At 37.8% G+C, this 12,229-nt stretch overlaps 1 protein-coding gene across 4 annotated transcripts in view; it reads right to left on the bottom strand.

Annotated features, from left to right (window-relative positions):
* Positions 1 to 12,229, bottom strand: part of KCNG2 (potassium voltage-gated channel modifier subfamily G member 2) — a 173,258-nt gene that overhangs the window by 105,345 nt on the left and 55,684 nt on the right. Inside the window, exon 1 of one of the 4 annotated variants that reach the window (XM_027852312.1) lies at positions 2,451 to 2,533. The exons of the other annotated variants lie outside the window; for them this stretch is intronic. The gene's annotated coding sequence lies outside the window, so the exon portion shown is untranslated. Of the gene's footprint in view, positions 1 to 2,450; positions 2,534 to 12,229 lie in introns of those variants that run through there. 4 annotated transcript variants of the gene reach the window in all.

The following is a 12,229-nucleotide window of genomic DNA, read 5'->3' as shown; positions in this document are numbered from 1 at the left end:
CTCTGGTTAACACAGTGACCAACCACAACTTCAGAAGACTAATGACAAAGGATGCTTTCAGCCTCTTACTAGAGGTGCAGAGAAGTAAAGTGTACATTTTCAGACATGGCCAATGCGTGAATTTATTTTGTTTGACTATGTTTATTACAAGGAAGATTTTTGGGAGACCAGGAGTGGGAAAAGAAATAGGGAAACTAGGTAAATCATAGTGTCTGGCACACAGTAAGTACTGTATAAGTGCCTATTTCCTTCCATTCCCCAATGTTATAAGAATATATGCATATACATTATTTGCTTCAAAGCATTGTCATGAAGAATGCAATTTGTAATATTTATTTAAATCGTCCATGTGAAATAAAATGTATTTTGTGTTTAATGCTTACAAAACACTTTCTCACAACTTCCCTATGAGGGAAGAAGTATCAGCATTATTCCCATCTTACAGATGTGGAAATTGAGGCAATTGATTTGTCCATAGACAGTGAATGTCAGATAATGATTTGAATCAAGGACTTCTGGCTTCAAGTCCAGTACTCTTTTTATGCAGTCTTCTCTGAGTTGGAGGCATCAAAGATACAGAAATGTTTTGATCATCTAAGAGAAGGAAATGTGCTCAAAGGTACCTGGCATACACTAAAAAACCCAAACTGGATAATAAAATACATATGATTTTCTTATTTTTGGAGGAAACACATACATAAATGATGGCAAATTCAAAGATACTCCTGTAAGTATTATAGTCCTCAGGCATTTAAAACTTACTAGTAGATATAAAATAAGTAGTATGTTCAATTTTTGTCATACTATTTTAACACTGAATTACTTAGAAGGTTTTATTATTGAGGTCTGACTAATTGAAATTTGACTTCATCTATAACAGAAGGCCACAAGTCTTGAGTCTCTTTTCCCTAAAGGGCAAACCCTCAGAGGTAAGAAACACACCCACTTCTTTCCTCTTGTAGTCATGCAGCAACTTCCTCCTGCCTATTTCCTTAGTTGGCCATACCACTAAGTCCTTGGAGCACCTGAACCCATTTATTTATAAACCTTTGATTACTGGAGGCAGCACCAGTGTCATACTTCAAGCAGGCTCAGGGAAAATAAACCAGCTTGGAATGTGTGAAGAAACAAATTAAAGAGAAAGTCTCTTGAGGAACTGCTGGAGATAACACACTTTGGAAGTGTGTGTGGAGAGTGCGATTAGGACTCGAGGTCCTATTATCCAGGTGAAAGGGAAAGAAAATGAAAAGGAGGGAAAAGACAATGGGTTTTTTAAAGGTTAGAAAATGAATTTGCAGTTAATTATTTCAGAGCTGAATTGACCATTTTGTAGTCAGAATCAAATAAAACATTAACTGGTTGGAACTGACCAAAAATTTCTTTAGTAGATCATTATTTATGAATTTCACCAAAATGAGGGAATGGATTTTTTTTCCTCCATAAATTTTTTTTTCTTTTGGGAGAAAGCTCTTTCTCTGTGAAAGGGGAAAACAATCCTGAGATTTCTGTTCAAATGAACTGAGTTCTAAGCCTTAAAAAAAAAAAAAAGAGTCCTTCATTTCCAGTTGGCCAAAAAAAAAGTTTGCATTTCCTCAGGGTATTGTTGTATATGTTCACAAATGCTGAATACTTGCAGGATGGTTGGATTTATGTAATAAATTCAATAAACAGTTAGCTGATCAGTAAGCCTGCTGTAAGTAGGAGGCTATCTGCACTTCCAACATTATGGAAACAGGAACATACTAATATCCACTGTTGATACAATGAGAATGTGTCATCAATAGAGTTTGATTTAAACATGTAATCTTTTGTTGCTCATTGCTGATAAGAAACTATTTAGTGGCACTAGTTCGGTATCAGGGCAGCTAGGTGGTGCAGTGGATAGAGCACTGGGTTTGGAATCAGGAAGACTCATCTTTCCTCAATTACTAACTGTGTGACCCTGAGAAAGTCACAGCTCCTCATATGTAAAATGAGCTAGAGAAAGAAATGGCAAACCACTCTAGCATCTTTGCCAAGAAAACCCCAAAATGGGATCACAAAGAGTCAGATATGACTGAACTGACCCAACAACAACTTGGTATCAGGTATTTTTCTTTAATGCCTAACTTTTCATGGAAGGAATCACAAAAGTCATTTTGTATTCTTTTGTGTTCAAGATCATTAGTCACCTTTCCCCATCATCCTGCCCAAGTCCATAGGTAGAAAGCAATATGGTTACAATAAAATACTTATTTCCATCAAATTCTTGGCCATGTGATTAAGAGATTATGTGCTTCAGCTCAATTGGATTAGTATTAGACCATCTCACTTTTCAGTAACTCCAATAACATTAACCAAATTAATTAAAAAACTTATTGCTGTTACTTAAAAACTACAACACCAGACCACTCACTGAAAAAAGGTTTTAATTAGTTCAAAGCCTATAGTGAGGCTACTTCTACACTCACCTTGAGGTTGTTTGTGCCACATTCTACCCAGTTTTGATTGGCACATCATTGTATGGTGTGCTGCCCAGATGTCAGGATTCAGTGGTAACTCTTGAACTTTGAATTACTGATGAATATCTGTGGCCCTCTGCAGTTTCTTGATATGGCCAGTACGGAACATGTTGGTCTTTGGGCTTATCAGTTCATGCACAAGTAGGGGCTTAAGAAATAGCATTTCCTGATGACAATGATAATGCTGTCCCAGTTTTACAGAGTAGCCTCTAATCTCCCACCTGTCTCTCAGGTTCCTTCCAGCTCAAAAGATTCCTGTGGATATGCTTCAAAAAGCACAATCAACCAGTAGAGCAGAAGGCTTCATAAAGATGGAGTGGATATGGGTATCTCTGAAAACCCAACATCATTTTGGGGCAACTGTAGGGGTAAAGAAAAAGCTTTTAAAGTCCCTCCATGACCTCCTCAAAAAATCTCAGCAGCATCTATCTGAAATGATTGACTGTAAGGCTGGCTTCATCAAAAGTTGATAAAATATTCATTCAACCTGTATTTATTCAAGTACAGTACATACCATTCTTTGATCACAAAGTACCCTAGGCATTTTGAGAGACAGAATCTATACCCCTGAATCTTGGCTGGTCTTTTTTCAAAAAACTAGTTCCTTATCCTCTGATCCATAGGGAGGAGAGAGTAAAGCTTCACAAAATCTTATCCATGATGTCGGAAAGCATATTATTTTGTGTTGTTGTTGAGTCATTCCATGGAATGTTAGGCATTAAAGAAAAATACCTGATACGAAGTTTGTTGTTGGGTCAATTCAGTCATGTACAACTCTTCGTGACCCCATTTTGGAGTTTTCTTGGCAAAGATACTGGTCTGCCATTTCCTTTTCCAGTTCATTTTACAGACAAGGAACTGAAGCAAACAGGGTCAAGTGACTTGCGTCACTTAAGACACTGGCTATTGGGAAAAATTTCTTGCAGAAGGTGAGATTTTAGCCAAGACTTGAAGGAAGGTAGACAAACTAAGAGACATAAATGTGAAGGAAGAGAGTTCTATACATGGGGGACAGCAAGTGAAAATCGCTATAATTGGGAGGTAGAGTGTCTAGTGTAAGGAGAAGTAAGGAGGCCAGTATCACTCATTTATAGAGTTGGGGGAGGGCAGTGTAAGGAACAAGAACACTGGAAAGGTAGGAAGAGGCCAAGTTATGGAAGTCTTTAAAAGTCAAACAGAATTTTATATTTGATCCTGGAAGCAATAGTTATAATAAGAGATTAATTAATTAATTAATTAATAAGAGATTAAATTTCTTTACACACTCCACTACACCATTGGTCATTCAAGATCCATAACATGGCCTGCATACTCTATCCACACCTGCTTCCACAATGGGGCTTTTGGCCCAAGTCAGTTAGGGCCACACTTCGTTGATCCTCTGAACTTGATTTCAAGTAGCCTCTGATTTTTTAGAGCTGTGGTTGTGTTCAGTTTTCCCTATGACTGAAAGATTCAGATAGATGTCATAACCTGGCACTTGCCTCAGTATCACTTATAAATTGTACTTACTATTAAATCACAGGATGATATTAAATGACTAACAATGAATGAGGTAGTGGTACTCTCAGCGATGAAGTGAGGTTTTTATTGTAATAGCCTGGCAGGATTGTACCTGAGCAGAAAATGAATGATAGAGGATGCCTAGGTAATAGTTGCACAGTGACGCAAAGTAACACCATCTAGAAGAAATACTAGGAAACACAAAAGCATGACTTTAAACTTCACAATAACTTGGGGAAGCAGTGTGATATAGTTTATAAAGACCCATATTTTAATCCTATCTCTGCCATTAGCTAGATGTACAACCTTGAACAGGTAACTTAACTCTCCCAAACCTCGGTCTCCCCATTGATAAGATAAGGGAGTTGGACTAGATGAGATCTAAGTTCTCCTTTCACTGTAGCAGTCTAGATGCTATAATAACTCCAGGAGGCAACATCAACAGACAGTATGACGTGAAGTATAACAAAAATTATAAGGTCTATTTCTCTGATGACTAAAATTATGCCAGAAGACATTAACAAAAGCATTTCTGATCTGATCAATTTCTGGCTACACCCCTTATTAACCATTTGATCCTGGGCAAGTCAGCTAAAGTGTAGCTAAGTGGCACAGTGGATAGAGTGCCAGGCCTGGAGTCAGGAAGACTCAACTTCCTGAGTTCAATTCCAGCCTTAGACACTTACTATCTGTGTGACCCTGGGCAAGCCCCTTAACCCTGTTTGTCTCAGTTTCCTCATCTGTAATATGAGCTGGAGAAGGAAATAGCAAACCACTCCAGTATCTTTGCCAAGATAACCCCAAAGGGGGTCATCAAGAGTTGGACACAACTGATAGGACTCAACAATAACAACAAAAGGCAATTAACTCCTCTGAGCCACACTTTCCTCATCTCTCTGCAGGCATATGACAATATGCAGACATAAATATTACAAATACTTGACCAGCACACCTCCTAGGAATTATGCTCCATGGAGGAAAGGACCGAGTCTTACTTAAACGTTGTTTGTCACCCAACCCCCAGCCTAGTGCTTGCACACAATAGGGACTTAATAAAAGACTGCTGGATTGAGTCATTGCATCAGGGAAGTGACAGAGCAAACACACGTGATAGTCTGAGTGGCAGACTAAGAAAAGGGCCTTGATTTTGGGATTGGCATTGTCTTGAAGGTAGGATAAGTCTCCTCCCTTCATGTACCATGCCCATAAGGTAGGAAATATTTTGGTACTATGCTGCAAACAAACACAAACGTTGTTTCAGTAATTAACATTTAAATATCATATGTAAAATGAAATGCAATTTGCAAGTGAACTGGTTGTTGTGATATGATTTGAAGTATGAGATATAAAACATAGATTAGGTTGAATGTAAACGGCATCCTAGGGAGTTGGAGGAGTTCAAACAAAGCATCTTTCTGCACTGCTGGAGATTAACGATACATCATTGTAACCAACAACATCTACATAAATTCTTTTTTTAAGGGTATGACATTTATGTACAGCAAAACCATGCTTACTTTGAAATAATGCCACTAAGAGGAAGCCTTACTTGATTCCAATTAAATGTCATGATTCACACTCACTCTTGATCTTAGCCCCCCACCAGAAATGTATACAGAACAGCTAAAAAGCACAAATCACATATTTCAACACATTAATCAGCTGAAAAGAGGAGGCATATTTTCCTATTCTTTAAAATCCCTTTGGGGCTCTTGCCTCTCCTAATTTTGTAGGGACATAAAATTAGCAGGAAAAAGATATATGTTTGTGTTGGCCTTTATCACTTAACAATTTCTTAGGGGAAAATTTATTGCAGTTAAATAAGTTCAGGGAGATAATTCTGTTTAATAACCCAAAATAATAAGGTACAACAGATGGAACTAAGCCAAGGTTCTGTTAGGGTCAATTAAGCTAGTTTCAGGAATCCCTAAGATTTATTTTATTTTTTTCCCCCTCTAACACTTATAGTCTTTGCTGTTTATGACATAAATATCCTTACTTTTGATAAAAATGGCATGACTATTATCTAACAGTGATGGGATATTCTATTTCAACTAAGAAGGCTAGACCATACAGCTCTGAACACACACCTACTCCTTATTAAACTTTTCATATGTTTGCAGAGGCAACCTTAAAAGAACACAGCAATATTGACAGTAAAGCTTTCTTCAATAGTGTTATATTTTAAAGGTATTTTTCAGAAGCTTGTGCTACTGATTTTAGTCCTGAATTGCTAGATGTTCTACTTCAAATGATTGCATTGTTCCCTTGGACCATTTTAAAAAATATTTCAGGTAAATATAGGCAAGTATACCATGCCACCAACACAATATAATCACATCATTGGTCAGTCATTTTTCAGTTGTGTCTGACTCTTTGTGACCCCATTTGGGGTTTTCTTGGCAAAGATACTGGAATGGTTTGCCCATTTCTTTCTCCAGCTCATTTTTACATATAAGGAAATCTAGGCAAATAGGGTTAAGTTACTTGCCCAGTATCACACTGCTAGTAAGTGTCTGAGGCCAGATTTGAACTCAGAAAGATGAGTCTTCCTGACTCCAGGCTCGGCTCCCTATTCACAGTCCTTATAATCACATCAGTTCATGTTAATTGAGAGAAAGAGTCTTTGAATTGTTGAAAATCCCGAATTATAGAACTTTTTACATAAATGTGGTTTTGTTATCTTCAAGTATAGATAAAATATGATTACAAGATAATAAGAGATAATGTGGAACAGTGTAATGCTGTTGAACTCAAAAAGAAATGGGGCCCACTGAACCATATGTAGGGATTCCTGTGGGCTGCATACTAACTTAGAAAGCCCTATATTAATATTATCTATGTTTTAATGTATTTTTATTTATCATATTAAATATTTCCTAATTACATTCTAATCTGGTTCAGGCTATATCCAGGAATGTCACAGTCTGTGTGTTTTAGACCTCTGGCAAAGTGGATTGAAGGGCAGGTAGGTGGGGTAGTGGATACAGCACAGGTCCTGGAGTCAGGAAGATCTGAGTCCCAATCTGGCCTCAGCCCCATGATAGCTGTGTGACCCTGGGCAAGTCACTTAACCCTGTTTGGCTCAGTTTCCTCACATGTACAAATTAGCTGGAGAAGGAAATGGCAAACCACTCTAATATCTTTGCTAAGAAAACCCCAAATGGGGTCATGAAAAGTCACACACACCTGAAACAACTGACCAACAAAAATAGTGGACTGAGAGCTGGTTTCAGAGTAAGGAAGACCTAAGTTTGTGTCCTGTCTCTTGATTCATACTAGCTTATACTTTTAACTTAACCTCTAAGTGCCCCAAGCAACTCTCTAAAACTGCTTCAGAGAAGGTTCTGTATTGTTTGGTATAAAATTGAGAGTTCCATACCTCATGAAATGATAGGTCCAGGCCAAAAAAAAAAAGAAGTCAAATAAAAGTATACTAGAATTTATGCATCCAGATGACTGTTGTTCTTCCAAATAGTTCTTTTGGAAGTCTACGTGACTTATTCTAAGGATGCCATTGCTTAAAATTTTCTTTGAAACTTCCTTAGTTGTCCCAACCACTTATTTGAGGAGAATTGTCTTTAGAGGCAGTTTTTGAGCCACACAAGGAAATCAATCTCATTGCCTTCTGGATGTTTGAAACTGGATATTTCATAGGCATCAGTTATGTCCAAAGCAGAATTCATTAGTTTTGTTCCCAAACCGTCACCTCTTCCAAATATCATCCTCCCAGTCACGTAGACTTGAAATTTGGGTGTCACCTTAGGTGACTGGGCCTCCTTCCCTTCCCTTATCCCACACGTAGTCTGTTGCTTAATCTTGTCATTTCTACCTTTGAAACATTTCTCTTTTTGCCCCCTTCTCTCCACCCAGACAGTCACAAAACTAGTTAAGAATCCCATCACCTCTTGTCTGGACACCTGCCATACTCTTCTAACTAGTCTCAAGCCTGTCTCTATTCCAATCTATCCTTCACTGAGTTGTCAAGATAATTTTTTCTAAAATGTTAATCTGGTCATGTTACCCTCCTGTTAAATGAACTCTAGTAGCTTCCTACTATTTCCAGGATCAAACAGAAACGTTTAAAAATTCTTCATAAACATGCTACCCACCTCTCGACAGAGAGGCAATGGAGTGCAGACAGAAGAACTTGGGAAGTGTGTGGGGGAAATGTGGCCAGTGAGGGGATTTGCTTTGCTTGACTCTGCGTCTTTGCAATAGTGATTTTATTTTTCTTCCTTTTTCAATGAGGATGGGGAAGAGGGGGAGGAAAAGAGAAGGGGACAAAAGCAGATATTAATTGATTGAAAAAATAAAAAATTAATACAAAAATAAAGTTTTTTTTTTATAAATTGGCCTCTTCCTACCTTAACAGTATTGTATTCTTCCATTCTTTCATTCTTCCTCTATTCCACATACTCTATGATCCAACCACACTCCTTCTCCAGTCTCCATGCCTTTTCACTGGCTATCCTCCTGCCTAGAATTCTCTGTCTCCTCACCTCCACCTCTTCATTTTCCTGACTTCCTTTAATACTCAGCTCAAATTTCACCCTATACATGAAGCCTTTCACATTCTACCAGCTGCTAATGCTTTCCTCCCTCAGAATGGTTTCTATTTACCCTGGATAGATTTTGTGTGTATTTAGTTACTTACATGTTGTCTTCCCCATTAGAATGTAGGCTTCTTGAGGGCAGGGTCAGTTTTTGCCTCTCTTTGTATCCCCAGAACTTAACTCAAGGCCTGGCATATATTAAGCACTTAATAAATGTTTGTTGACTGACTGTATTCACACCTACCTTACCTTTGGTCTCATATGGCATTTCCTAGGTTGATATCCACTCTATTCACCAGACTTTACGGAATCTCCCATCCTAAGGGACCTCACAGTTCATTCAGTCTAACACCTCTCTGACCACCATCACACCGGTGGCCATCCTGAAGCAAGCCATTCTGCTTTTGGACCACTGTAATTTTTACAGTGTTTTTCTTGACATTGAGTTAAGATCTGTCCTTCTGCAACTTTGCTCTTCCATATGACAGGCCTTTCACATACTGCAATATAGATTTCCTGACATATCCTCCCCAATCTCTTCCTCATGCAAGTATTCTCAGCTCCTCCAACCCATCCTACTATAGCAGGATCTGGAGACACCTCCTTGTTCTGATTGCCCTGTTTTGGATTCTCTACAGTTAGCAATGTCTTTCCCTAAGGTACGGCATCCAAAACTCAACACAATAGTCTAGATGTCATCTGATCAGGGCAGAATGAGAGTACTACTACCTTCTAAACACCACTTCTTTCTTAATGATGTTTTTTAATGATTTTGTGGATGATTCTATTACACAAAAGAAATTACCACCCCCCAAAATTACCTAGTTCCCTAACAAGCACTCAGAAATTAGGTCCCTAGAACTTAGTACATAATCATTTCTTTTTTCTCCCACCATGAAAGCTTGACATAAAATGGCTCAGAGGTGTGTCTGAATTAAGTCCTCTGAAATTTTCTGAACCTACCAAATTTTTGTTCCCACTACTCGCTGTGATTTCTTTCTTTTCTTTTTAAAAATTTTTTGTGACCCTCCCCCTCCCCAAGGGACAACAAAGTAGATGCGATAAAACTCTATTTCTTTATTTTTTCATTTAAATGTAGCTGAATAGACTATAAATGAATTATTGGTTTTAGGACCCTGAAACAATCTGAAATAAGTAATGGCTTTAATGAAATCACCTTCCTTAATTTAATTTGTATTGAGTCAGCTTTAGTGCACTGTAAGTCAGCAGTACTTGAAATGGAGAAACCTTCACAAAAATTCCAATAGTACAGCAAGACTCTTGTATGCATATACCAATTCAAATTAAATTATACCGGGTTTCTAGTTTTCAATACATCTTATAGCTTATAATGGATTTGTTTTTTAAAAGCTTATGCATCATCAACTGGGGAATGGCTAAACAAATTGTGGTACATAAATGTAATGGAATATAACTGTTTCTGTAAGAGACAAATATGAAGAATTCAAAGACAATGGGAAGACATATGAACTGATGCAGGATGAAGTAAGCAGAATGAGGAAAACAATGTAGACAATGACTTCAACAATATGAGGAGAAAGAACAATGAAGAAACTGAACACTTTGTAATTTTAATAATGGAGTTTTGCTCTGGAAAAGAATTAAGAAAATGTGCCTTCTTTTCTTCTTTACAGAGGTGAAGGACTATGGGCATAGAACATTGTACATATTTTTAGATAGACCACATGTTGGTTTGTTTTGTTAAACTTCTATCTTTCATTTTAAAACTTTGCTATATGGTCTGGCTCACTGGGTAGGGGGTAGGGAGATCTGGAAATTAATATGATACATTTTTTTAAAAACATATATAAAATTGGCTTTCTCTTCCAATTTTTAAAAAATTTTAAAAATTAAGTTAATCTAATTTTTTAATTAAAAGCTTAGGCACTAAAATAGATTTTTTTTGAATGACTGCCCAGAAAAGTTCTTGTGAAAAGAAGAGGGATTTGATTTAACATAATGACCACAGGAATTAGAGCTGGAGAGGACCTTACCATTGTGTCCAATGCTTTCACTTTATAGATGAGGAAACCGAGGCTGAAAGAAATTAAATGTCTTCCCCAGAGTTACACAGCTAATAAGTGTCTGAAGCAGAATTGGAACTCAAGTTTTTCTTATTCTCAGCTGAGCAGTCTATACACTATTCCACCTAGCTGCCATATACACACACACATATCTGATTTTATACCCATTTTGAATTTAAATTAGTTGGAGGGGGTTCTTTACAATCATATGAAGTAAGCATTATGATACCGTACTATGAAGTGTTTTTAAACACTTAAGGCATAATACAAATGTCATTTATTATTATTATTGTCATTATTATTTTGAAAGTTTAAAAGAAAAAGTTGCCCCTTTCTCACTGGTTCACAGGTGCTTGTGTTTGAAGTAACCATACATTTCTCTTCTCTCCTTCACATTTGGAGATCTCTTACAAGAAACTCACACTAATTTACCTAACCTGGCTCAGCTGCCCTGGAGAAAACTGCATCGAAGAAGAAGAGTTAAAAATGAAGAGTGGCCATCTGAACTCAGAAATACTCAGTGGCAAGTGTTGATGCAAATAGGATAGTTACTCCCGATGTTCTAGGAAGGCAGGCTAGAAACTGACTATGAGCTAGCCCAAAAGCTTAAAACAGACTCATTTGAGTGGTCCAGGAAAGAGGCATTCCTCCAATTACCTCAAGAGGTCCTTCTTATAGAGGGTGGGCCTATGGGCTTTCCCCACCCCTCCCATCCTCTCCTCTCACCTCCTCTCTTCTCCCTTCTCTCCTCTCCTCTCTTCTTTCTTCACATAGGGTATCTCACCCTTACCTGCCAGTGCTCTGCCCAAAGGGAATGTAAATTTTAATCTCTGAAATTTTTTGTTTGGCTTTTGTTTTGGCTTTTTCTCTTAATGACCAGCCTTAATCCCAAATCATTGGTTCCAGACCAAGTTGGTCACTGTTTGAGATTTGATTGGCTAATAATGAATGTAAATAACAGTTTGTTTCTGTTTTGGTCAGAAACCCTGAGGGTTTTCCCTTCCATATATATATATATATATATATTTTTAAAGAGGCCATTCTTTGCCTCATTTTTTATTAAACCTTAATCACTGAATGGGTACTACCTCAATCAAACGAAGACCTGTTAAAGACCTTAGCTTGAAAAGGCCAAGATCCCGCACTGCATCCTGGGCCATCTCCAGTCGTCCTGATCTGTAGCTGGCCACTGGATCCAGATGGCTCCAAAGGAGAGAGTGAGACTGGTGACTTTGCACAGCCCTCCCTCACTTAAATCTAATTCACTTGCATGTCATGGCATCACCTTCCTGATGTCACCTCCCTCTTTGAGATCAAAGGACAAATAGCAGGGCCTATGGGATCTGAGTATAAAAGGACAGACTTAACTAGGCTATAATCAATGTCCCAGATGAAGGAAAGAGTGGCAACACCATCAGATGAAATGCTAAATAGACCAATTACTCTAGGACAGGACCTGGAGAAGAAATACATAGTACCATCTGATGGATAATAGCCAAAGAGCTGAGAGGAGCACAGCAATAATGGTGAGAAGAAGCGATGATACCCATCATGGATAGATAATACTTGCAATGGGTAGGATCTGCATAAAGAGTTAAAATTCTTTATCTTAGATTAAATTACC

Source organism: Vombatus ursinus, unplaced genomic scaffold, assembly GCF_900497805.2.
Source record: "Vombatus ursinus unplaced genomic scaffold, bare-nosed wombat genome assembly UNPS02009573.1, whole genome shotgun sequence".
NCBI classification, from domain to species: Eukaryota; Metazoa; Chordata; class Mammalia; order Diprotodontia; family Vombatidae; genus Vombatus; species Vombatus ursinus.
The sequence above is the reverse complement of the archived record's forward strand: the minus strand, read 5'-3'. Positions and strand labels throughout refer to the sequence as shown.